Raw genomic sequence first — 24,620 nt, 5'->3', positions numbered from 1 at the left:
TTGGCCATCTTCAAGCAGTGTGGTGGTGGTGGTGTTATTATTAAATGATCTGTAGAGATGAGAGGCAGTTATTTCTCCAAATTAACTTTGAGGCAGATCCTGCGGTCTCTGCTTGCGTTCATAGCTCGGTTTTCTGAATCCCATGGGTTTTGGTGAGAGCTATTGTGTGCTAAACCCTGCTCAGCTTGAATATTGGTGGAATAATCTGGTCTTATTACCCCAAGTGTTATATTAAAACTGTGTAGTTAAAAGGGGGAGAGGGATCTTCAAAGCATTCTCCTTTTCATATCGTTATCTTGCTCAAGAAATGTATCTTTCTGAGAGAAGCCTTCACACTGAAATGTGCATCTCCACAGAAGGAAAAACAAATACCGACTCTGACATAAGCTCCATTCTTCCTTGAGGCCTGTGAGATAGCAGCATAAAATGTGACATTTAACATCAGCCTTTTCTAAAGGCATCCAGATAATTGTGAAGGATCTCTTTGTTCAGACCAGTCACTTTTCACAGCTCTTCTGTGAAAATTCTGGAGGGGAGGATGAAGAGCAAGAAACCCTCCCCTCTGGTCTGGGAAACACTGTATTAAGAAGTCCATTTTTAGCATTTGTCTTACCTCAAAATTGATAAGATTTCAGCTGTCTTGCTCATTTTCTTTCCTTTTTGCTAGAAACTGGTGGGTCCATGACCATGAATTCAAAGCTGCTATACTGATACTTGCCATACTTGAAATGAGTCAGGACTGTGAAGAGCCCAGTCCTGCAAAGTGATCCATTATTCTGATGACCTCTCCTCATGTGAAGGCAGGATTAGTCACTATAGTTTATTTGGTGTCCTGCCATCAGCTGTCACTTGTTTTATACGGAAATTGTGAGTTCTTTGAGGGTAGAAAGTGTCATTCTGGCTACCTGAAGTTATACCACCTAGGGCAGCGGGGGACTGAGCCAGGACTGAAGTCTTCATTTGGCTGAAATTATTCCAGGGAAAACATTTTGGTTTGCAACTGGAAGGCCCGAAAAATAAAAAAAAAAATCTTTCAATCATGGTCAACCAGTTCTCTTTTGATGGTCCCAAGTCCTTTTCTGAAAGATCAGGGCATCAATTTGAGGCTTATAAGTAAACTAGAATATGCTCTCCATTGGAAGAGTGACCTTAAACCAAACATACAAATTTTAGCAGCTTAAGTGATGAGAAGCCATGAGTATGTCCAGGTGGCCAGACAAGGCCATATCATGGATGAGTTGCAGAGGCATAAGCAGAACACAGGTTCCCAAATCCCAGCTCCTTGCCTTGCCCCACAGTCCAGGCAACTTCTTATCACTGAGCAGGATAAGAATAAAGCTTTACTTCCATCAGGATATGACAAGCAGCTCAATTTGGTGTGAAGTTTAACTTGGAGAAAGAGAGTTTGAAGCTTGCATGTGCTTACTCGTTTGGGATCATGTGCCCTCTCTCTTCCCTCAGAGAACGCTGATTTGCTGCTCTGCTTTGCGTGAACGTCAGGTCTTGGGTTAAGACTGTACAAAATCATTCATTTACATCTGACTTCAAGTCGAAGTCGTAAATACTTCTCTGGCACCGTGAGAGAAAGGTGAGGGGGTTATCCCAAGTCACAGCCCTCATTGAGGTGGTGCTGACACTTCCCTGAACTTTTCTTGGGGGCTCAAGCTGAATTTCAGATTCATGGTGAAACCTGAATGCAGGTCAGCACAGTGCTGCCTCAGAGACGGTAACAAAACCCCTTGCTTGGTGCTATTTATAATCTTTTAATTTGTGTTCTGGCCTGCTGAGCTCTGCGGGGGGCTGAAATAATGGTGACCGTAACTCAGCCCCCAAGAATGAACCAGTTCCAGCAGGGTTGCTCTCTTCTGTAGGTATTAAGTCCAAATTAAACGATCCTGTTGACCTGTCTTTCCCCATCTCAGAGGGGCCTTATAACATGGCACAAACACAGGCAGTGCTTTTAACAACCCGACTGGCACAAGTAGGAAGAAATTTGGTGTAGTTGTGCTTCCCCCTGGAAGGTTCCCAAAGCTGAGGGTCTGGCAGCACTGATCTTCCCTTCTTGTTCCACAGACCGTTTCATTGAAATTGATAGGATCGTGGCAGCGTGTGTGTTGTGAGAGGCTTAAAAATGGAGCAGAAATACTGGAAGGTAATCTGAATGTGGAATAAACTCAAAGCAAGGTGCCTGTGGAGTAAGGGGAGCTGTAATCTAGTGGGTTACTTGAGAGCCGGTGATTTCCTCTGTTGCCTGCCACAAGTCCCTTAACTTTTCCCGTGTTTCCATCTTCAAAACCATTGTGTGCCTTGCTGGCTTGTTTTATATTGTGTAACTGATGGAGAATTATTTGCCTGGCATTTTGGATTTGGCTGTTACGGGTTTTTACAGCCACGAGAGACTGTTAGCTCATGCGTTTTAACCTCCAGCATGTCACAATTTTTTTTTATTTTCCAAGGTGCTTCTCTCTGGATCCCTGTAGCCTGAGTTTTAGGTAGTCATAAGTATTGCTGTTATCCCTACCCTTGCTTGTACTCAAGAATATGTTGTTACAACTCTTGGATATCTCTGAACAAAGCCATGTCAAGGCACCCTTTCCCTCTTCGCCCCTTAGCACAGCCTCCAGCAGTCCCTGTGCAAGCAGCACGTCTGAGGGTGGACAGTGCCGGGGTCTTGCTTCTCTGGCCATCATCCCTGTACTTCTTACAAATAATCTTAATGCGTATGTTTTTGTTTGCTTGCTTTCTTCTCCTCTCATCTTTGGTGTTGAAACTTCAGTGCTTTAGTTGAGGTGCTTTGTCCACTAATTGCTCAGGGTTGCTTTTGGTCCTATAGTTACTTGCAGCAAAATGCAAACTTTCTGGATGCATGGGACGTAGGGCAGCAGTGCGTGCCTGCTCTGAGTACTCATCTTCTCTCCTAAGTGACTTTTAAATGTGATGTTATACTGTTTGGGTTTTTTAATAAAGAATAAGGTGCATGGCTGTTACTTAGAACTGTTTTCTTTAATATATTGTGAATCTATAATATTTTTATGAACCACTTCTATTGGTAGTAACATACACAGGCTGCAGCTGACTGATGGCCAGGTACGTAAGAGCTGTCTGCTTCTCATCCAAGTAACCAAAATAAGCTGGGGGAGGAAACAGTTGCAGAGCAGGGAAGGGGACTGATTTAGGATTTTGCACCACTTGCTGAGTGCAGTTCTTGATTCAGAAATTTAAGGTGTGCTTTCTCATGGAGGCTGTACCTGCAGCTAGATACCTGATTCATGGGCAAATTACTGTGAGATACCCTGTGCCGGTACATCGTGGTCTATGGGCACACGTTTGCTGTTGTACTTCAGGGAATGTGAAATAATTTGAGATAGCTTGTTCTCCTGTGACAGCTATGTCCTGCTTATCATGGAATTAAGTGTGTGCACAGATTTACTAGGGAACGTGATATAAGATACTGTGTTCTGAAACAAGTTATTTGGGACAGTGCAGTGCTAACCCTGGGTTTATAGGCATGTTGCTGTTACGGGCAGAGTTGTCCTTCTGCTTGCATGACATTTCTAGTGTTATTTTGGCCTGACTCCCACAGTCTTCCTTTAATTATAGTAGAAGCAATTGGGTCTCAGGAAATAGGGCTTTTTATTGTTAATATTTATTATTCTAATTAAAAAAACTATGATGGCCAAGATAAAGTTAATGTTTCATGTTTGCAGCTAGGCATCAGTTCCCCATTTATTCATATCCATCAGTACTTCTCTATCGTGGCAGAGTGCAGTTTGGATGAGGCCGTAACACAGCACTTGAAAATGATGAAAGAACATCTACTCAGGCTAAATCGTTGCCTGTTTAAGGCAGTTTTGTGGTACCTGGGTGCACTGGCTGTTTTGGCCTTGAGCACAGTTTAATGAGCTGTTTCTTAAGAGAGCAGAGGGTTCCTCCGGCTTTGTTGCAGAAGCTCAGAGTGTCTCTTTGTCGTATGCTCGCAAGAGAGGATGGTGGCTGGGGAAAAGGCGTTGTGCCTTTACATGTGGGACCAGTGTCTGCTGGTGGCACGAGCCACTGAAAACAACTGTTCAGGATTGCCTCTTCCAGCAGTTTCATTGTGAAACTCTCTGTATTTGGTATCTTTCTTGAAATCTCAGCTCCTTCAGTCCCTTCACTGCATGAGAATCACAGCTTCAGATTTGGTCTCTGAGCTGTGGAGTGAACCGAAAAAAAGATCAGACAGCTCGCTGGTAAGGGGAATCTCCTGTTCTTATCCACGCTTGAAAAACCTAAAAGATAAAGAACAATCCAGTCAGTCCTTAAGAGGGGTGTGTGTGTATATTTTTTTCTCCTTTAAAAAAATTCCCAATTTTTGAGGCAAAAACCAGTAATATTAGAGAGCAATGGTCTGAAAAACAGAAGCAACTCGGGTGCATTAGGGAATAGCACTGTGGAGAAAGAACACAGAGTGAAGGTAACATAGGCTGCATTTACCCCACCTTTTTTTTTTTTTTTTTTTTTGGCCCAGCATCAGGCATAGAGGTGCCAGCTTCTGGAACCTGGCCCTTTGATATTGCAAATTCTTTTTGTTCCTGTCCTGTGTTCATGCTTCTCTGTGCTGGTATATGTTATAAATAGGTGAGTGGAGGCATTGCAGCAGGTAAAAAAAGATAAGTCATGAAATTTGGTCTTGCATTTGTTACTCAGTTGTTCCTGCATTAGGTGCAATATATGTTGGGTTCCTTTAAACCTGTGTTAAAGTAGTAAGAGCTTAAGAAAAAAAATCATGCATGCATACATGCACACTGTTTACTGTTGGTCAGTAAACCCCAGGGAGAGGTGTTTCATCATCTGCTGGCTGAGCGTTTCAAACCAACAAATCCCTCCCCTGAGGAGATAAAGCCCTTGTGAACAGTTCATTATCATAGTCTCTGTTTTGCTCTTAAGTTCTTCTTTCCTTCAGAGAAGCACCTATTTAACAACCCTCTTGTGTCAAGGGCCTTGGAAAGATCACTGCATGTTTATGGGCTGTGTGGGCTGGCAGTCAGGAGGAAAGAGAAGGGTCTGTATGTGAGTGCTGTTGCTCAGCGTGTGGTGACCATACCCTCCGCCTGTTGAAGTGAGCTACTGTGGGAGGTGACATGTTATTTCCCACCTCCGTGCTAACTGAGAGCATCACCGTGTGGGGCAGTGGAATGGCAGCTTTTGCTTGCCTGCTGTATCTGCCTCCTCACAGGTGGCTGGGATTTGCATTCTGGGGGGAATAAGCATGGCCTTTTGCACAGGCAAAAAAGAAAAATGTTGGTCTGCTTGACCTGCATTGCAGTGGTGCCTGGCAGTTCGCTTTTTCAGCTAATGCTTTGATGTGTATTTTCAGAGCGGCTGTGACACTGTGAATGAGGGACAGTGACTGACCTGAATTTTGGTGGAAAAAACAGGCAGGCAGTTTCATCAAGTGCCAGAAGAAATAGATGATAGACTGGCAAATGATGTTTTATCTTGAGAACCTCACAGCTCTTGTTTCCCTGAACTGCTAGCGTGGTTTCCAGTTGTTTTCCTCCTCCAATGTAAATGATAAACTCTTCCAAGGAGGGGGGCAATCATTACGTTGTGGAAAGTGCCAAGATACATTGGTACTTATATAAACAATGAATGCTTCACCCTTTTTTAATTTTTTTTGTCTTCGTACCCCTCTGACTTAATGAAGGCTGTTTCTACAGAGGCAGCCTTTTTATTGCACTGTCTTCTACAGCCATACTTGGACTGGGTAAAAGTTTATAACCCTTTAACAGTGGTTGGGTGAAGATACTGGGTAGGTGTGCTATGCTGAAGAGCAGCCTCTTTGCATAGAATCATAGAATCGTTTAGGTTGGAAAAGACCCTTAAGATCATCGAGTCCAACCATAAACCTAACACTGCCAAGTTGTGGTTTAACCCCAGCTGGCAACTAAGCACCATGCAGCTGCTCGCTCACTCCCCCCACCCAGTGGGATGGGGGAGAGAGTCGGAAAAAAAACCAAACCCTCGTGGGTTGAGATAAAGACAGTTTAACGGAACAGAAAGGAAGGAAAAATAATGATAATGATGATGATAATAATAATAATATGACAATAATACTACTCAAAGAATTATAATATACAAAACAAGTGATGCACAATGCAATTGCTTACCACTCGCCAACTGATGCCCAGTTAGTTCCCAAGCAGTGATCCGCCCCTCCCAGCGAACTCCCCCCAGTTTATATACTGGGCATGATGTCATATGGTATGGAATATCCCGATGGCCAGTTTGGGTCAGCTGTCCTGGCGGTGTCCCCTCCCAGCTTCTTGTGCCCCTCCAGCCTTCTTGCTGGCTGGGCATGAGAAGCTGAAAAATCCTTGACTTAGTATAAACACTCCTTAGCAACAACTAAAAACATCAGTGTGTTATCAACATTATTTTCCTACTAAATCCAAAACACAGCACTACACCAGCTACTAGGAAGAAAATTAACTCTGCCCTAGCCAAAACCAGGACACAAGTCCACCACTAAACCATGTCCCTAAGTGCCACATCTACATGTCTTTTAAATACCTCCAGGGATGGTGACAACCACTTCCCTGGGCAGCCTGTTCCAATGCTTGACAACCCTTTCGGTGAAGAAATTTTTCCTAATATCCAATCTAAACCTCCCCTGGCGCAACTTGAGGCCATTTCCTCTCGTCCTATTGCTCGTTACTTGTGAGAAGAGACTGACACCCACCTCGCTACAACCTCCTTTCAGGTAGCTGTAGAGAGCAATAAGGTCTCCCCTAAGCCTCCTTTTTTCCAGGCTAAACAACCCCAGTTCCCTCAGCTGCTCCTCATAAGACTTGTGCTCTAGACCCTTCACCAGCTTTGTTCTTCTTCTTCGGACACGCTCCAGCACCTCAATGTCTGTCTTGTAGTAAGGGGCCCAAAACTGAACACAGTATTTGAGGTGTGGCCTCACCAGTGCCGAGTACGGGGGACGATCACTTCTGTAGTTCTGCTGGCCACACTATTTCTGATACAAGCCAGGATGCTGTTGGCCTTCTTGGCCGCCTGGGCCCACTGGGCCCACTGCTGGCTCATAGTCATCCAGCTGTCAACCAACACCCCCAGGTCCTTTTCCACTGGGCAGCTTTCCAGCCACTCTTCCCCAAGCCTGTAGCGTTGCATGGGGTTGTTTGTGACCCAAGTGCAGGACCTGGCACTTAGCTTTGTTGAATCTCATACAGTTGGCCTCGGCCCATCGATCCAGCCTGCCCAGATCGTAGGTATGTTGGTAGCAAACCTGAGGAAAATGCTATCAACTCCCTCCCCTTTTGCCAACTTACTCCATCACCTGTTTTCTGAGATTTCTCTGTTGTGAGTAGTGTTGCAAGGTTCCCTCTAGAACATGCCTTCCCAGGGAAAAGGGATAGTTAACTTCTCCCTTCTCCCTTTTCTCTGACCGAATATCTGTGTTTTCACTATTGCAATCTATCCAATGCTCAGGTGAAGGTGATGCCAGGGTAGCTTCCTGTCAGTTTCACATCGGTTGGAGTTGGATGGAGCTGACTTCATTTTGTATCTCTGATGCTCCTCCAAACAGCGTGACAAGTTTTGGGCTTCGGGCCCATCTGTGAGCTGAATTCTCACCTGAACTTCCGTCTTCAGCTTGTGAGACTGCAGTTTCGTATGGCCAATGGCTACTCCTCCACAGGAAATGTTGCTTACAGGATGCAAACTCCAAAAGCAGATTTACTGTTGAAAGAGATTTTCTAAAGGATTGAGTCTTCCAACTTTGTTTTCTTATTTCCAAGAACCACATGGGCGTTTAATGCTCTCCCTAGTCCACAGGAAATGAACACCAGGTTGAATCAAAGGACATCTCATGGGACCTCTGTCTCTGTGAAACACTGCTGGAAAGTGAATAGCTTCTGCGGTGGGTTTTGTTTTCTTATTATAGTATGCACATCCACGTCCCTCTTTTAAAAAGAGAGAGTGTTTTTGTTGTGCTTGTTCAAGTGCTCCAAACTTCCTCTTTCTCTGAATGCAGAGAAAGAAACTTCTCTTTGGTATAGCAGCACTTTTTTGCTTGTATAGCTGTGCATCCCTGTGACATCCAGCCTGGTCCAGTGTTGTACATGGCTGTGCAAACCTGTACAGAGCCTGCCTGGCTACAGAGAGGGCTTCCATTCATCTCCTTTTCTGCTGCTGTCACCTTTTAGTTGTATTCTGCCTTTGGAAGTTTTGCTTAATGTTTGGTATTTCAGGCCAAGAACCATGCCTTTTAATCAGGCTGCAAATCACTTGGTACTTTTTGAGAACTGTGTAATAGTGATTTGCTGTCAACCTCTCAAAGCTGAAAAGAAAGTTAAAATAAATTCTTGCCAGAACAAAGGGTGATCACCTTTTGATGAATAAACTCACAGGCAGTTAACATAGTAACTATAATGTCTCCAGACATCTGTCCTCTCCCTTTTGCCAGCTCTCCATATGGCACAGAGTTTGTAGGCAGAGAGTAAAAAGGAAATCCCCCATGAAATGTGTTGCTGTGTTTCATGGGACCATTCCCTGCCCAGTCGCTGCCATGATCCAACCCTGAAATTGGCCCCATACATGCAGAATAAGGTGGTGCTTCTTCATAACCAAAGCCCTGCAGGGCTTCAGAGCCCAGAAGGTACCTGCTGTCACAGCAGTGTCCAACACTCTGCGAAAGATAAAACTGCTTATGAGCACAAATTTGTCGTAAGGAAGATTTTGCTGCTCATGGAGGGAGGGTGCATTGCGGAGGACAGTTAGGATCATCTGGGTATGAAGAAAGCTGCTCTTATGCAGAGAGGGCACTGGGGATGTTTATCAATGAATTTTCCTTGTAGTTTTGGAGCTTAGACAGCCAGATAGTCCAAAGACTGATATGGGATACACTGTGCCTCAAACCCACTGCATCTTCAAGAAGAAAAACAGTTTTGAAAGTGGCTTTTGCTTTAAATTACCATGTTCTTGGTACACAGCAGGAAGGAAGTTTTAAAAAAATGTAGAACTAGCCAGGAAAGAATATAGGTAGTTGATAGGATGGAGAGGGAGGGAGAAGAGAAAAATAAATAAATAATAGAAGCTTGCTTATTTGTTTATTTTTAGTCATTAACATAGAAGACAAGTTGTCTCTGACGTGCTCTTGCTTGGATGACTTTTGTCATAAGTTTCTCAGAGGATGATGGGAAAAACTAGTCAGAATACATTTGCATCCATGTTACCCACTTGCTGTTGCAACAAATGTGAAAGTTCTTCTGTATGTGACTTTTCTCTCTCATTTCCTTAGATCCTGAGCAGCAAAGAGATTGCCAGATCGTCTGATAAATGGTTCCAAGATAACCTGGTCACAAGGATTTTGTGAGCTCTTGAGGATTAGGGGCTGGGATATAAACATCTGCTGCTTTTGTGAATTGGCTTCATCACCCTCTTGTGGCAGCAAGTTCCCTGACTTAGGTGGGACAGGGGGAATTTCTTCAAGATGTTTCGATTTACTGCTTTTTAACACTACTGCATGACCCTTGATCTTGTCTGGGGGAACATCAGTGCCCAGGCTACCTGAATCTCTTTGCACATTGTGACTGAGCCCCTTCACTGTTGCTTTGGAAGTGGTGTCTATTTTAAGCGATGTGCTTCCATTGTACGCAGGATGTGTGGATGCGGAGTATCTCTAGTTGGTCCTGCTTTGGCGAGCCTGAATCATCAGTTTCCTTTGCACTACTGGGATAAAGAGACTGGATTTGTGCCAAGTTTTGTAGAAGCGAGGAGGCTTCTCGCTAGCATGCAATGTGTTCTCCCTTTTGAGATTGTAAAACTGCTTGTTAAATTAGTGCCAACTATTAACTAAAGGGGTGGTGCAGATTTAGTAGGCAACTCTGCATTTGTGGCCCTAAACAATGTGTTGGTTTTACACTGACGTTTACAATATGAAAAGAAAGTATTCGCCTGCTGATAAGGAAATTAAAGCACTGGGGGGTGGGGTGGGGGAGAAGCAAGGGAGCACTGGAGTAGAAATAGGGGCAAGAAAAGGGAAACAAATGACTGCTGGCTGCGTTGTAACTGTACTTTCTGACCCAAACTTTCTGTATGTCCAAATGTCTGGAGTCTTTGAATAGGTCAGCAGTATTATAGGTTGAAATCCAAAAGATTACTTTATGCAGCTGGGAGGGGGAAGTATTTGAATCATGAGACACTGAGCACAGCTCATTAGGGCAGAGAGGGGATAAAATAAATTGGGGGAGCCATTAACAACGATTAAAATTTATCATAGTGGTAGCATAATTGGTACCTCGGCTGAACGAGAAGTGAAGTACTCCAAGCCAGTTGTATTAAGTGTTCATTTCTGAGCAGCTGACAAAGATTTATGGCTTCTTTTCTATAAGTCCCATTTAGTCTCTGTAGCACTACATCTTTTACTGATGCACATAAGAAACAGTTACTGTTAATGGCTGGACCATTTCTCTGAAGGGTATGTTTAAAATCAGATTATTTTGGAGGAGAGGGGGCAGTGTAGTGTTGGGCTACCTTTTGCAAAGGCTGTGTTGTTTTTAGTGTACTTCTGTAGGTGTCGGTTGGCTTCTTAAATGAAGCCTGATGGCTTCACCTGGTGAAGGACAGCAGCCATGTTCTCACCATGCTTTTTGGCCCGCTGGGGCACTTCGGTGCTCCCCGATGCCTTCGAGGCACTCAATCTTGGATAACAAGTCTTCTGCAAACCATTATTCCTGCCTGCCTGGCCTAAAAGCTGTGTTAGCAATTTAATGGCCTCTTGGTACGCCTAATACGTCCTGGATTGGGGTCTGAAGGCAGCATTAGGGACCGGCGTCTCCTCTCCCGGTTGGCTGGGAGCCTCGGCACTGGTTTCCGTGGAGGGGCACCAGTGAGGAAGACTGTTTTGTGCTGTGGGCGTGGGATGGGGCTGCTGGAGAAATCATGCCCAGTTGCTGTGGGCTCGCTGGGCCCTGCCAGCACGTCGCTGTGGGGCCTGAGCTTGGGGGCGGGGGGGCAGGGGGGAAGAGAACTGCTGCTTGGGGGTCATCAAAGTGAGGCCTTGGGGTCAGGGGTTGCTACGGGGGCCAGGGACCCTGTTGGTGGGGCCTGGGGAGGAGGCGGTAGGGCAGGCCCCACACCACCTGGGGATGGTGGGCCCCAAAGAGCGGGTCCAAGTGCCCTGAGGTGGTGCTGCCCCTGCCAGGGCCTCTACCCTGTCCCCCACAAGGGGAGGGAGCAGGGCTGGGTGTGGTGGCCGCAGTGACCAGGCAGGGCTTCCTCTGAGATGCCACTCGGGAGGCGTGTGGGACTCATGCAGCTCCTTCCTACCCCTGCCGCTTCTGCCCAAACCCCCAAATCTCCAACCTGTTAAAGAAATCCCTTTGGAGGCCTATTACACAACTTTGAAGGTGTCCTCCTCAGCACTCTATGGGGATGCACTTTGCGGTAGGAAAGCACTAGTAAGTAAGGTAGCCCTTCATGTTCTAGGCCTTTTTTAAAAATAATTTTAAATAAGAGTAAAAATGGTTAAAATTTTGTATGAAAAATTGTATATATGTACAATGTATATGTATGCAACTTGCATATATTTTTCAGAAGGAGAAGTACACTTGATGTGTCAGTACTTGCTGCCACTGTGGTCTTTGAACTTACAATCTTCCCAAACATCTCCTGACTCTCGTAGCTGTTTAGCTGGTATTTATTGTTTTACTGATGTGTTTATTCCCCAGCTCTTTTCTAATCCTGCCCTGGTTTTCACCCTGAGCCCAGGGGAGCAGCGGGGAGGGAGGGGAAGGTAAGTGTGTCCCCAGAAGCCTTTCACCTGGCTGGGAAGGAAGACAGGGACATGTGAGTCTCCAGTGGTTGACAAGCTTTTCTATCTCTGGATGCATGTTAAAATAAGCCCATGCATTAATTTTACCTGGTTTTGTCCCCGCATAGTGATATGCTTTGTATGCACTCCCATGCACTCAGCAGGAGCAGTTTTCAGTCAGGCAGAACGTGTCACGAACCCATCCAGGTAGCCTTGCTGAGTTGCCTGAGGTTGTCGTAACTAAGTGTTCAACCTGATAAATCCGCAGCAGAATCGTTTAAAAAACAATTTTTGTTCTTAACGTAAAGTATTTTGACAAATGTATAACGCAGAAAATGCTACCAAGGATTTTTGTAATTATCTAAGTGTGACTTCAGGGTTTTAGGAAGTATTAATTAGGAGTTTCAGTCTCCAGTTTTCCATTTTGCAAGGTGATAGAAATGCTTCAGAAGGTGAAGAAAACAGTGTGGAAGTATAGCTCTACAGAATCAATAGGTTCACATTGCTGCTCGTTTGGTTAGTGGCTTACCAATATTGGCCCTGAACAGTTTGATTTAGTTTTCTCACTGTTGCTACAGCATAGCTTTGCTTTACATCACAGAGATACAAGTTGCATGTTTTCAGTTCGCAGTGATTTTCATGCAGGCTGCCTTTGGAATTGCTAGCCTCATGGATGCAATTACTGGCTTTGTGAAGATGAGCTCTGGCTTTGCTCGTTATCCCTGCAATCGTTTCTGTTCTGCCTCTGATAACCATGCTGTGGTGGTCCTGAGTATTCCTCTTTGTCTTTTTGCTTAACATGGGAAAACCTTTCCAGACGCTGTTTGGTTAAGAAGACAGAGGAACATGTTTTAAGGGTTGGGGCTTGCTGCATTTCACATGAACTTTGCCAATTTAAATTGCAGTGATGACATGTAGAGACGCTGAAAGGCTATGAGGAAGACTTAGTCCGGGTATAGTCTTGAAGTGTGGACTGCAGGTATTCCCTGAAACTATATATGTGACAATGGCTTCATTAGATAGGGTGAACCATTCTGACTGACACTTTCACTTAAACTGGATAAAATCCTGCTGCTGACTGGAAGATTAGTATTCAAAAATGAATCAAAGGTGCTGGCTGTTTTTGCAAGGAAAGGTAGTGTAATGCTGCGGGGAGGAAGGCACAAGGAAGTCCTATGGATCAAAAGTACTATGCTAACTAATTCAGGATTCACCCTTTTTTCTTTTCTTTTTTTTTAACAGACAACCCTGAGCTTTAATTCCAATTATTCCTGACATGAGCTTTTTAGATCTATAATGTTCGCTTGGACAACGCTGCCATGCATGGTAGGGAAGACTCTGATGCTGCCTCTCCAGTACCTGTCATTTGTAGATGAGAATAGCAAGACCCAGATTAGGTCAGAGAAAGATCAGTGAAACAACACTTCAGTCTCGCACCTCACTTCTTTGAAAACTAAACATTAGTGAATGTGTTTCAAGGCAGGTAGTAGTACGTAGAGGGAGCTGAAACATAAGAGAGTCTTGCAGAGGAAAGTGCTTCAACTGATTGTGTGGTACTTGAGGATGGCGATGCTGGAACGTCCTTCGCTCTCTCACTTCTCTTCCCTACTCCCCCGCCTTTTTGCTGAAGTTGGTTGGGATGGACAAAAGAGCACGTTGCATTCATCCTTACTGCTGGTACCAGTGAGTTTGCCACCAGGGAGTAGACCCACTGTTTGACTAGCTGTTCTGGTTTAATTGTGGCTAACTTCTAATTACTCAATAAGGAGAATATAATTCTAGGGAGATCTGTGTTCTCAACTACTCTCCACCCATTAGCTTTCAGTGATGTGCTGGTCTGTACTTCTCCCCTCAGTCTTGTTTTTACCTACAGTAATGAAAGGCTTGGACTCATGGCAGCATTTCTGGAGAAGAAGGCAGTGGGTTTGGGACTGAGCCCAGTGGGGTGAAGGTTCTGGATATTTAAGAGGTGAAGGGTATACAAGCTGAAGTATATTTGGTAGCAGGAAAAAGTGCACTTGAAAATATATGTGGATTTTGCATTGGAGGAGGATGGGGAGAAAGGACTTGCCCTTTAGCTGAGGGAAGCATAACAGAAATATGATGGAGAATGAGGGTCATGGAGCACCAGCCTTCATTTGCAGAAGAATGGTGATTCCTCCTGGTTCTCCTCTCAGTTCATAGTAGGCTGCCCAGTGGTCTGACCATTTCATGCAACAGTAATCCAAGTCATCACATTGCACACATCTTCTCCACTGAGTAGAGAGAAAATTACTTTTAAGTTGTTGGCAATTTTGAGGAGGAAAAAAAATCCAGGGAGTACTATTTTCTCCAGCAAGTTGACCTTTTTTTATCAAAATCATCTATCAGCCAGAATGTTTCAACACAACTGAAATCTTTGTTGTTAAGAGCACCTTAGTTTCTTAAAATGAAATGCCATGAACTGAAACATCAGAAAAAGTAATTTCTAACTGGATAATAGGAAAAGCTCATTTCAAAAATATTGAAATTGATAATTTGATTATTTTCAGGAAAACATAAAATTTAGAAAAAATCAGAAAAATGTCATTTGGATCAGCAATGCTGGGGTAACAGCAAATCTGTATCTTCTGTTGTTCTGGAGGAGAGTTTACGTAATTCTAATTCTCAAGGAAGAGATGAAGGTAACTTCCAGGATATCCCTGATACATGCAGGTTGGTTGAGAAGTTCCTGCTGTACACCAGTCATGTGAGCCAAGGGCCTCTGGTGCCTCAGAGTGAAATTCATCTCTGCTGCTGGGTAACCCAGGATGATTTCCTTGCCTCTGAGATGATTAACTCCTTCTTCAGGTGATGTGGCTTGTAAAGACTTCAGGCTTGTAAAAGCACCTAATTTTCTTGTGTTTGGAGTGGACCGTGTTTGTCTCAAAATGGGAGGGGTTTTTAAAAAGAAGGGCCGTTGTAAAAGGGAAGGAAATTCCTAGAAGTTTCCCAAGCTGATTGCCATGAAAAGGCTTTTTTGTTGCCTGCTGTCAATATGTGACTGTGGCACTCAACAAGACTCCTCATGGGTGAAGACTCAACCTCTGACGTTAGTGGACTTCTCTTTGCCAAGCATTGCTGTCTCCCTCTAGCTGGGACTGAAGCTTTGAGCAGGTGCTTGTTTGGGGTCCCCCGCCATCCTTCACTCTCCTGATCTGAGCCCCACATCAGTGGTTTTAATTTCTAATGTAGGAGGAAGAAATCATGCATAAACTCCTTGATAAAGTTCTGATAGCAAACTGTGTCCCACTTGGGCTCTCCTTACTCTCTCACCCTAAAGCTATCTACAGCCTGAAATCTACTGGCATGTAATGCTTTGGCATTATACACGTATATTTTTGAAGCATTTGATGCTAAACTGTTCCTGGTGATCGCATCCAATTTACGAATGCTATTTCTGTTTTCTTCCATAATGAGACGGCCCTGGCTGGGATCATGCTCTGTGGGCTTGTGTATGATATGCTGCTGAATTATACTGGTGTCCTGGTTTCGGCTAGGACAGAGTTAATTTTCTTCCTAGTAGCTGGTATAGTGCTGTGTTTTGGATTTAGTAGGAAAATAATGTTGATAACACACTGATGTTTTTAGTTGTTGTTAAGGAGTGTTTATACTAAGTCAAGGATTTTTCACCTTCTTGTGCCCAGCCAGCAAGAAGGCTGGAGGGGCACAAGAAGCTGGGAGGGGACACCGCCAGGAGAGCTGACCCAAACTGGCCATCGGGATATTCCATACCATATGACGTCATGCCCAGTATATAAACTGGGGGAGCTGGCTGGGAGGGGGGATCGCAGCTCGGGAACTAACTGGGCATCGGTCAACGAGTGGTGAGCAATTGCATTGTGCACCACTTGCTTTGTATAGTTTAATTCTTTTAGTATTACTATTGTCATATTATTATTATCATTATCATTGTTTTTCATTCCTTTCTGTCCTATTAAACTGTCTTTATCTCAACTCACGAGGTTTTTTTTTCCTGATTCTCTCCCCCATCCCAGGGGTGGGGGGGCAGTGAGCGAGCGGCTGCGTGGTGCTTAGCTGCTGGCTGGGGTTAAACCACGACAACTGGCTGCGTTTGCACTGAACGTATGCTTTGGGTAAAGGCAGTGTTAAATTGTGCAGTCAGAAGGGACACTGATGCCAGGAAGCAACCTACCCCTTCTTGCCCTCAGAAGACATGCTCAAGTCTTCCCTCCCTATTTCTATTACAGTCCAGGCAAAGCCTGGACAGAAAAATGTTACTTTGGAGAAAATTAACTTTAGGTATTGCTCTTTTTGTTGATGGTCAGTTTGATCAACAGAAGGTCTTGACCTTCCTCTTAGCTAAAATACAGTTTTCTTTCAATTCAGACATTGCCTCTTTGGGATCTCTTTGCTTTGGAAGTGAAACTTCTGTAAATGTAAGGTAAGCAGTGGATGAAAGGATCTTAATGTTAGATTTTGAGCCATCGGTTGGCTCTGTTACATCTGATAGATTTCCCATCACAGGCGATCTGTGTTCTTGCTTGCTCAGATCCATGCTGGTGCCAAGTGCTAAACAATGACACTATCTATCTTTCTGCACAATTTGCCAATTTTGGTTACTTTTGAAGCCCAGTGTTCCTGCTTTACCCTTGTGAATCTCCCTTATAGGAAGAACAAAATGAACAAAGGAGTGATTGCTTTAGCAAAATGTTTAGGGCTGATTCCTCTTTGTCGTTTATCCCCTTGTTTTATAAACTAGAGTGCTTACTCCTCTTACAGTAAAATAAGTCAAAGTAAAGATGTAGTAAAAAGTCGTCGTTTGTTGTTTACCGTGAATGGCTTTTCAGATAATCAAATGAAATACTTTATTGCAGTTCCACTTCCAGCTATGACCTTAAATAACAAAGGTTTTACTTGCTGCTTGCTAGGCTTAGTGTGATGTTTTCAAAGGCCCTCTCTTGGTTGTGCTTCTTCCTACAGAAATCAGTGGGATTTTGCCAGTGACCTCAGATGAGCTACCATTAGAGCAGTGCTTTTGAAACCCTCTCCTGCAGAGGATGAGAAATGTGGTCTTCCTTTCACAGGGAACATTTCAGGAGATACCAAAATTCTCCTCCCTCCTCCCCCCAAATTCATCCTGCATATCAAACATAGCTACATTTTGGTATTTATAGAGTCCCTTGCAAAATATCACAAGAGACAGGCCCATACATCAGATTAATTATCTTGCCTTATAGTTGCCAGAGGTGCTTAATTTCTTCTTTGGAATTGAATGTGATTTCTACAATTAAATGTTTCTCCTCAACTACTGAGACATCTTACTTTTTCTAGGCAGAAAATTTTTCTTAATGCAGAAGCACTGCATTAAGAGTAAAATCAGAAGTGGACTTGCATACTTTATATGTACCACCACAAATAAAGGTGTTACTGCAAGTTTTACAACTATTATACTTAGGGTATATGGAAATGAGACTGTTTACTGTTTCCTTAGAAATAATGGAAACTGAGTAATTAAGTTCATTGCAGAGTCTCAGTGGTACAGCCATCCCATTTCAGGCTGACTGTATTTGACGGTATTTGATTTTGCCAGATGCCTGTGACTGAGTTACAAGCTTACATTGTTTTCTTCATTATTTTAAGTTCAATGTGTACTTAAAAATGTAAAATGTTATAGAAGTTCATTGCTTCAGTTTGGCAAACTACAAATGAGAGCATTGAATACAGTCGCTCCAGTCCTGCAATAATTTATCTAAAAGATTAATTTCAAACCCTTAATTTCAGGGAGAGTCAAGTAGGAGTAAGTTTACTTGGGGAAAATGGCACAAATTTTCCCGTGGATTTTTTAGTGACTCTTACTATGTAATAGGCCATTAAGAAATGTGTTTAATTTGAGGCTTACAGAGGCAGGCACATTTTAGAGTGGCAAATTTCAAAACAGGTGTATTTTCTCTTTTGGCTGGTTGCTACAGATCCTCAGCTATGAGGCATGAAAACAGGGCAAGTGTCTTGCATTCCTTACTCAGCTGCTCAAGACAATTCTCTTAAAGCACATTTGTCCTGATTGTCCTCACAATTAATTTCTGCAAGAAGGCACTCAAGGAATTAATTAATTTTTGCCTTTCACCCACCCAAACGTTTTATTGTTTAGAAATTTTATAGTACCCTTTAAAAAGTACACGGGCTTACTGGAGTAAGCTTTTCTTTTGCAAAACTTGCTTTTCTTTTGCAAAAAGTATTTTGCCTCTAAAAATACCTTTTGCAAGAATTAGGGGGTCAGTCCCTTTGGAGAAGAACTGGTCACCATGTGGATCTTGGCAACGCCAGGTCGCGATGCAAGAGCGGAGGCTTCAGCTGGGAGCTCCTGGTGAGATTCCAGCTGGGTTTAAATGTTCTGTTTAGTTAAGATCCCTCTTGTAGTTTCAGCTGGACATATCTGGCCTTTGTTTCACTTCAAAAGGGAAAAGAGAAGTGTATGTGATCTGTATTGTATAAATATTTTATCCATCCAGAATTTCTAGTATAAAATGTTTCCTTTGTAGTACCAAGAGAAGTGCTGACTTTCAGCTGTAGTGCAGTGGCCCCTTTGGATTGCAAATAGCTGTTGTGTATGGTTGTATGATGCTCCTCATTAGGAGGGAGACCAAAGAAGTTGCAGTCTGTCAGCTTGTGTTTGAGGGGAGGCTGCTGGCTTGGGGTGACACCAGAGTACCTTCACACACAGCTGAGCCCTCACGTTTTCACTGGTCAGGGGTTTGGCAGCATTTTATACAAGATTGGCTGTAGTCGTGTCCTCCAACGTTGTAAAGGCAATAAGAAGGATGCTGAGGATGTTATCTCATTTCCATAAGGTTCGACAGCAGCTTTGCTATTAGAGTTTGCTAATCGAGCTTCAGTGCTGAAGTAGTAGCTTGGGAAGAGACTGGGTTCACCACTAACCTAAAAGATCTCCAAAGTACTGCTTTGGAGAGGGACAAAGCTAACGCAACTGCAGATTACGAGGGGTGGGGGGAATATTTTCGTCAGAGATTGGACTGGGTTCAGTTGCTCTCATTGGAAGGGCTGCTTCTGCAAGGATTAAGGAAATGTTGAGTATTTACCACTTGTTACCGAAGTCAGCTGGAAATAGTCCACTTAGTGGCTGAAGCTTGGTTTCAGAGTTGAAGGGCACACATGGAAATCATCAGCCGCTATCTCTCTACACCTCTATTCTCTGCAAAAGAGTGTTTTCCTCTCATTCTTTGTTGATTGGATAATATGAGGGAGGAAAGGGGAAGGAGGAGGAAAGCTGTGTTTTACTGTGAGAATGCCCAGGACCTTTCATAACTAGGCTTTGGGTTAGATGGTGACCTCTGTTAGCAGAATATAAATAATAACAAAAGTATCTGTGCAGAAAATGAGTGCAATAATTAAATCCCTTTCTTTTTTGCCCTCCAAAGATCAAAGAGGCTGGACTCTTGATTAATGTGCAACAGAAGTCATTAACATGGTAAAATGTGGAAAAACAGGGTCTTTGTTATTACTACACAGACATTTGCTGTAGGGAACTGTAAATACTTTTTGTTCTGTTATTTGGCCTATTGCTTTTTCTATTATTGCTGTGTATGTAGCTCACTGGAAAATACCACACCTAGAAATTTCAATGCAACATTTATTCTTCCGCATGCATATCTCTTACTTTTTTATGATGCAGAATGCTGCTTCTGCATTACTGTCTTGCTTTACCAGTCAGTCCATGGACTGGCTTTGCCTTGCTTGCCTGCTCTTTCTATACTACATCAAGGGCTGTTTGTTTTTCTCCTAGCAACCCACTGGGCTGCTCTACTGTCTCTAGGTCTAAGAGAAGATTTTTTTTTTTTTCCCATTGTAGGTAGGAATGCTTGAGGTTGACTGCTTGTGTTGAAAAATGAGACAAAGTTTCTCACCTACTAATACTCATTTTTGAGAGTGCCCAGAAAAGAACAAATTCTAGCTAAGATTTCTCCAACACAGCAAGGTCAGGAGTTTTTAATAGATTTTACTTCTATCCAGACCCGTTCTTAATTTGCATCATTTGGTTGAATAATGTAACCCTCCTAATATTTTTCTAAGCCACTTACACTTAACTAATCACTTATCTTCAGCATAAACCTCATTGATTTTATTTCTCATTGAAAACATCAGTAGTAGCAAATATGATCCTATTGGCTCACAGTCTATTAGAAATAAAATTATATTAAATGTCTTGTGGGGTGTGAAGAGGTTAAGTCAAGGAGAGTCATCCAAGAAAGTCATCCTGGTGTAAAACATAAATCTGGTTTATATTTAAACTACATGTCACCCACCAGCCAAAAATAGCAATGGTCATTAAAACCCAATTTGCTGCTAAACATTAATAGACATTTATTACATCATAACAGATCTGAAAGACAATTAAGCTTTTTCCTAGATAACTTTCTTGTAAAAATGTGTTTTTCACCTGGCTTTTGCTATTAATCTCATTTGCCAGCGATTTTTGTTTCATTTAGTAGTGTGCATAGAGTTGTGTGTATAGGTGATCTCTTGTTGTTACTGTAATTCTTTCAAGAGCAGTACATTTTAAATGGAAAAAGCAATTTACCTTGCTTATACTGCCTGTTAATTTCCTAATCAGCACAAAAAGTGAAGGAAATTACACTTTCTTAGTGCAAAACAAGTAATATCTGTTACCATCCATTTGAGAAAGGAATAGTAAGCAAGAGCAGAATAAAAAGGCACTGGAGACACATTTTACAGATAGGAAATAGATTACAGCTTTGCTGCTGTTTTCACTGCAATTGCTCAGTCAAGTGGTACTCTTCCCCTTTTTTATTGCTGCATATAGTTATACGTGTGAGTAGTGACTGCAACTGGAGTAAGTCAAAGGCTGAGGAAATCCAGCATGGTCAGAAGTACTGCTTCCTATGACAAATACAGTTGTGACCTTGGTGTTTTGGTTCATGCGTTGCTGTCTGCCAGGTCCCTGCTGCTACGAGCCCTGTGAAACAAGCCATCATAGAGGCCAGGCTTTCTGCTTCAGCTCAGCAGTGCTGAGTTCTCTGTAGCTGTTGATGTCTTTAACTCTGCTGTTTAACCTTCATATCCAAAAAGCTGTGGGGCCAACTGGGCTGTGAAGGAGTGTGCCAAGAGGTGGACATAAGGCAGTCCCTTTCCCCCTTTTCTGAATTGCAGGGCCCACAAAAAAGGGTTCACCATCATCTTTGCAAGTAAGATTCTTCTCTGGTGTATGCCACTTTTGGGGAGCAAACAGCTCTGAAAGTCTATGTACCATCCTCCTGTTCCTGGCTGATGTACAGGGAGATGGAGCCCACCCATAGGGCCTTTGGGCTGCCTCCTTGGTGAGCTGCAGGCAAATGAGAAATGGCCCCCACCTGCATTCCCCTACACCCCCCAGGAAGAAAACGCACCCTCAAAACCCGATCTTGCTGTGATGGCAAATGGCACTAAACTCTTCTCTCCCTCTCTATCTGCAGCTGCTGGATAATTTTGGACAATGTAAGTTAAAAAGGTCCTTTCCTGCCAGGAAGAGGAAAGGAAGAAAATTAGAGGTGGTATGAAGGAGACAGAGCGGGAAGGGAGAGATAGGGTAGATAAATGAATACTGAAAATTATTTTAAAGGCTGCATCCAGAGGCATTTAGGAGTATTCCTCCTCTGGTCCCAATATCACAGTTCACTTAAAGATGTGCTATTTGAACTCTCCTGGAATTTTCTGTCATTTCCTTTGGATAATTTTCTCCTTGGAGGCTGTTACTTCCTCAGATTAAAGCAAGACCCAATGCAGAATCTGTGCCATAACAATTACAGCCATGGTAAGACACTTGAATAAACGGGGCTGGTATGTATGGGAGAGGTGATGCCTCAAAATACAAGCTCTGCTAATGGTAGCAAAGGGAAGTTAAAATTATGGTGACCCTGGTGATAAGCTTGTCTCCATTTTCAGTGCATGCACCACACATGTTTTATTTGTCACAGAAGAATTGCCAAAGGCTCTGTGGAATGCAAATAAGCATTACGAGAGTATTGTCAAACTCAGGCTTTCAACATCATGAATCATTCACAGAAAAAATTATGAGATTTGATTAAAAGTCATGCAAATTTCAAATCAAATAAATATGTTGAGTTATGTTTATTTACCACCAGTTTACTAAGCCTCTGAGCTGCATTTGGGTCCTATTTTTCAGCTTTTCTCTGTAAGGAGAAATTTACTGGAAAAGAAAGCTAAAATTTTCATTATTGCAAGGAGCTGCCACATACTGAGAGTTTTGCAATGAAATCATAACTGTTGGCAATACTGTGAGGAGTGCTTGCCTACGTATTATTTTCCCTCTATAAAGATGTGCTATAAACTAAAACATTTGAGAAAGATGGTATATTACATAGGTATAATAAATTTTCAAGACGGATCTTAACACTTCCCCAAAAGTTTGCAGAACATTGTTGTAATAATTACTATAGATGATGATGTAATACGATTGTTTCAGGTGGTCAGAAGTTTATGGTGCTGTGCAGCTTATGCGAAGAGCTGCATAGCTTTTCCCCAGACTTGTAGGGGTTTTTCCCCCTGATGGGGTTTGGAGTGGTGGAGGGGCTGGCTTGCTTCTTGCCAGCTGCAAGCTGCTTCAGCAGGTGGTGCTTAACCAGTGAGAGTACCAAGTTTTTCCTAATCAGTTTTCAGAAAGCCCGCTGATCTAGGAGTTGCAATGCAATACAAACATTTGCATATTTTACCACATCCTCAGATGATACCCTGCACCTTTTGAAATTTTGCATGTGTTATCATATATTTGCATACATGCAGGGACCTTGTGAATGATGTACCTTCCTCTTTTAAATCTGTAATGAAGTATATTGCTGAGGATAACCAGCCGGCGTTTAAAGAAAGGCTGGAGCATTCAGTAGCTGTGATATTCATGCATACAATTCAGTACAATCTTTCTAAGCTTCTGGACCATGTTTCCAAGACTCTTCCTTTTCTCTCTGTTCCTTCCCCCCATCCTCCCATGTGAAGTCACAAGATGTGTGAGTAGCTTCGCTTTTAGTTTGGTTATCATTTTCTGCTGAAATTGCTTTTATCCTGGATTGAATGGGAAAACCAACAGGCAGCTGATAGGTCAAAAGGGGAGCTTAAGCTTTGGAAAAGGACAAAAGCCTCCGTTTCACCTACATAGGAAAAAAAAGCCACTATATTCAGCTGGTCTGTATTCGGGTGTGCTCTTATCAAAGGCTTGATTAATCTGAAATGAATTAACTCAGTTAACTTGAGAGTTATTTTGCACTGAATCCCGTAGTACATCTAAAGAGTTCTTTGTCACTTTGAATTATAGCCTAAACAGGTGGTTGATGAGGCTTGGTTTGAGCTGACAGTGGTTCCTTGCTGCCTCAGCTGCTCCTCTTGGGGGAGCGTAAGTAGCACTGCAGTGATACCTGAGAATCTTGGGTAGAATGCAGACTTACTAGACATTGTTGCCATTGTTGCTTGCTTTTAAGGTTTTTAAAATTACTTCTCAAGAGTGTAAGACATGAAGGAGGGTAAAGGGCAGAATAGTCTTAGGTTTTCAAACAATATGGATGAAATGAATGTTAATACACAGGAACATGCAGTTAGGGGCAGAGGTGCAAGTGCTTGTTTTAAACCTTACTTGGAAATACCTTGTAGTTTTCTGTATATGGGGTGAGAGGGTTGAGGATTTTCCTTCTGAGTTCACAGCGCCAGCAGAGACATGAGAGAGAATGGGAGGAGGGTCTGCGGTACAGAAAGAGGTCATGAATGTGAGCAGGTTGAACCACAAGTTGGTGAGTCCACTCGCCCTAAGAAGGCTCACCGGCTCGCTCACAGTGCATCACATCTAGCAAACTTAAAACCTGAAATGAAGAGCCAAAAGCCATGGCTGCCACTTGATATTTGGAGAAACAAAAGCCTATTTTCCTGAACTCTGTGAGAACTCTGACTTCACGAGCATTTGCAGTATAGGATGAACCTTCTCCTGGGCTAAATGCAGACACAGATAAAAGTTTACAGACAATTCACTTTATGCTCATGGAAAAATCTGCCCATAAATAACCACGTCCCTGTAGTGGTAACTTCAGTGAGTGGTTAGGAGTGAAAGTGCCTGTGGTTCCATTGAAATGCCAGGAGTGCAGCCTGCTCCTGCCCTGCTCCCCCTGCGTTATACTGTCAGTAATGTCTGCATCACCTTTTAAATGGCAGGTTGTGTTGCTGCCACTGCAAAGTGACTGTGGAGGCACAACCTGAGTACCTGACAGGGAGAAGGATTTGAAATAGGGTAAAGGTGGAAAGAGGTGGGAGGTGCAAAACTTTTTTTAGTAATGTTGCAAAAAAAACAAACAAAAAAATGTGTGTTGCAGACAACTCATGACCAAATGTATTGCGGCAATTCTTTTGTTTAGCCATTCATAATGGGAGTGGCAATACAGGTCATTCTTTTACTTAAAAGAAATTTTCTAACATTAAATTGCAATTAATTTACTTTTGCAGAGATTGCATGTTATCTTTTTCCTTGCTGGGGTTATTTCTTTTCCCTCTCTTAGGGAAATTCTGAAAATGTTGTCTGGAATGAATTGTCTCAAGTAGCAGATGCTGAGAATAGGGACTTAACATCCGTGGTTCCAGCTTGGCCCATCAGCTTCAAGGAGTTTAATTACTTCCAAACTTTTTCCCTTGTAAATAGTGGATTTAATCAATGTTTGTTTGAAACATCACACTTATTTTCTACTTAGTAAACAACTTCTGCCAAAGGAGGAGATAAGTGCAGGAATCTTTTCTATTAAGAAATATAAAGTAATCCTTGCATCACTGATTT

The sequence above is a fragment of the Gymnogyps californianus genome, chromosome 4 (assembly GCF_018139145.2).
Source record: "Gymnogyps californianus isolate 813 chromosome 4, ASM1813914v2, whole genome shotgun sequence".
Taxonomy (NCBI): Eukaryota; Metazoa; Chordata; class Aves; order Accipitriformes; family Cathartidae; genus Gymnogyps; species Gymnogyps californianus.
The sequence above is the reverse complement of the archived record's forward strand: the minus strand, read 5'-3'. Positions refer to the sequence as shown.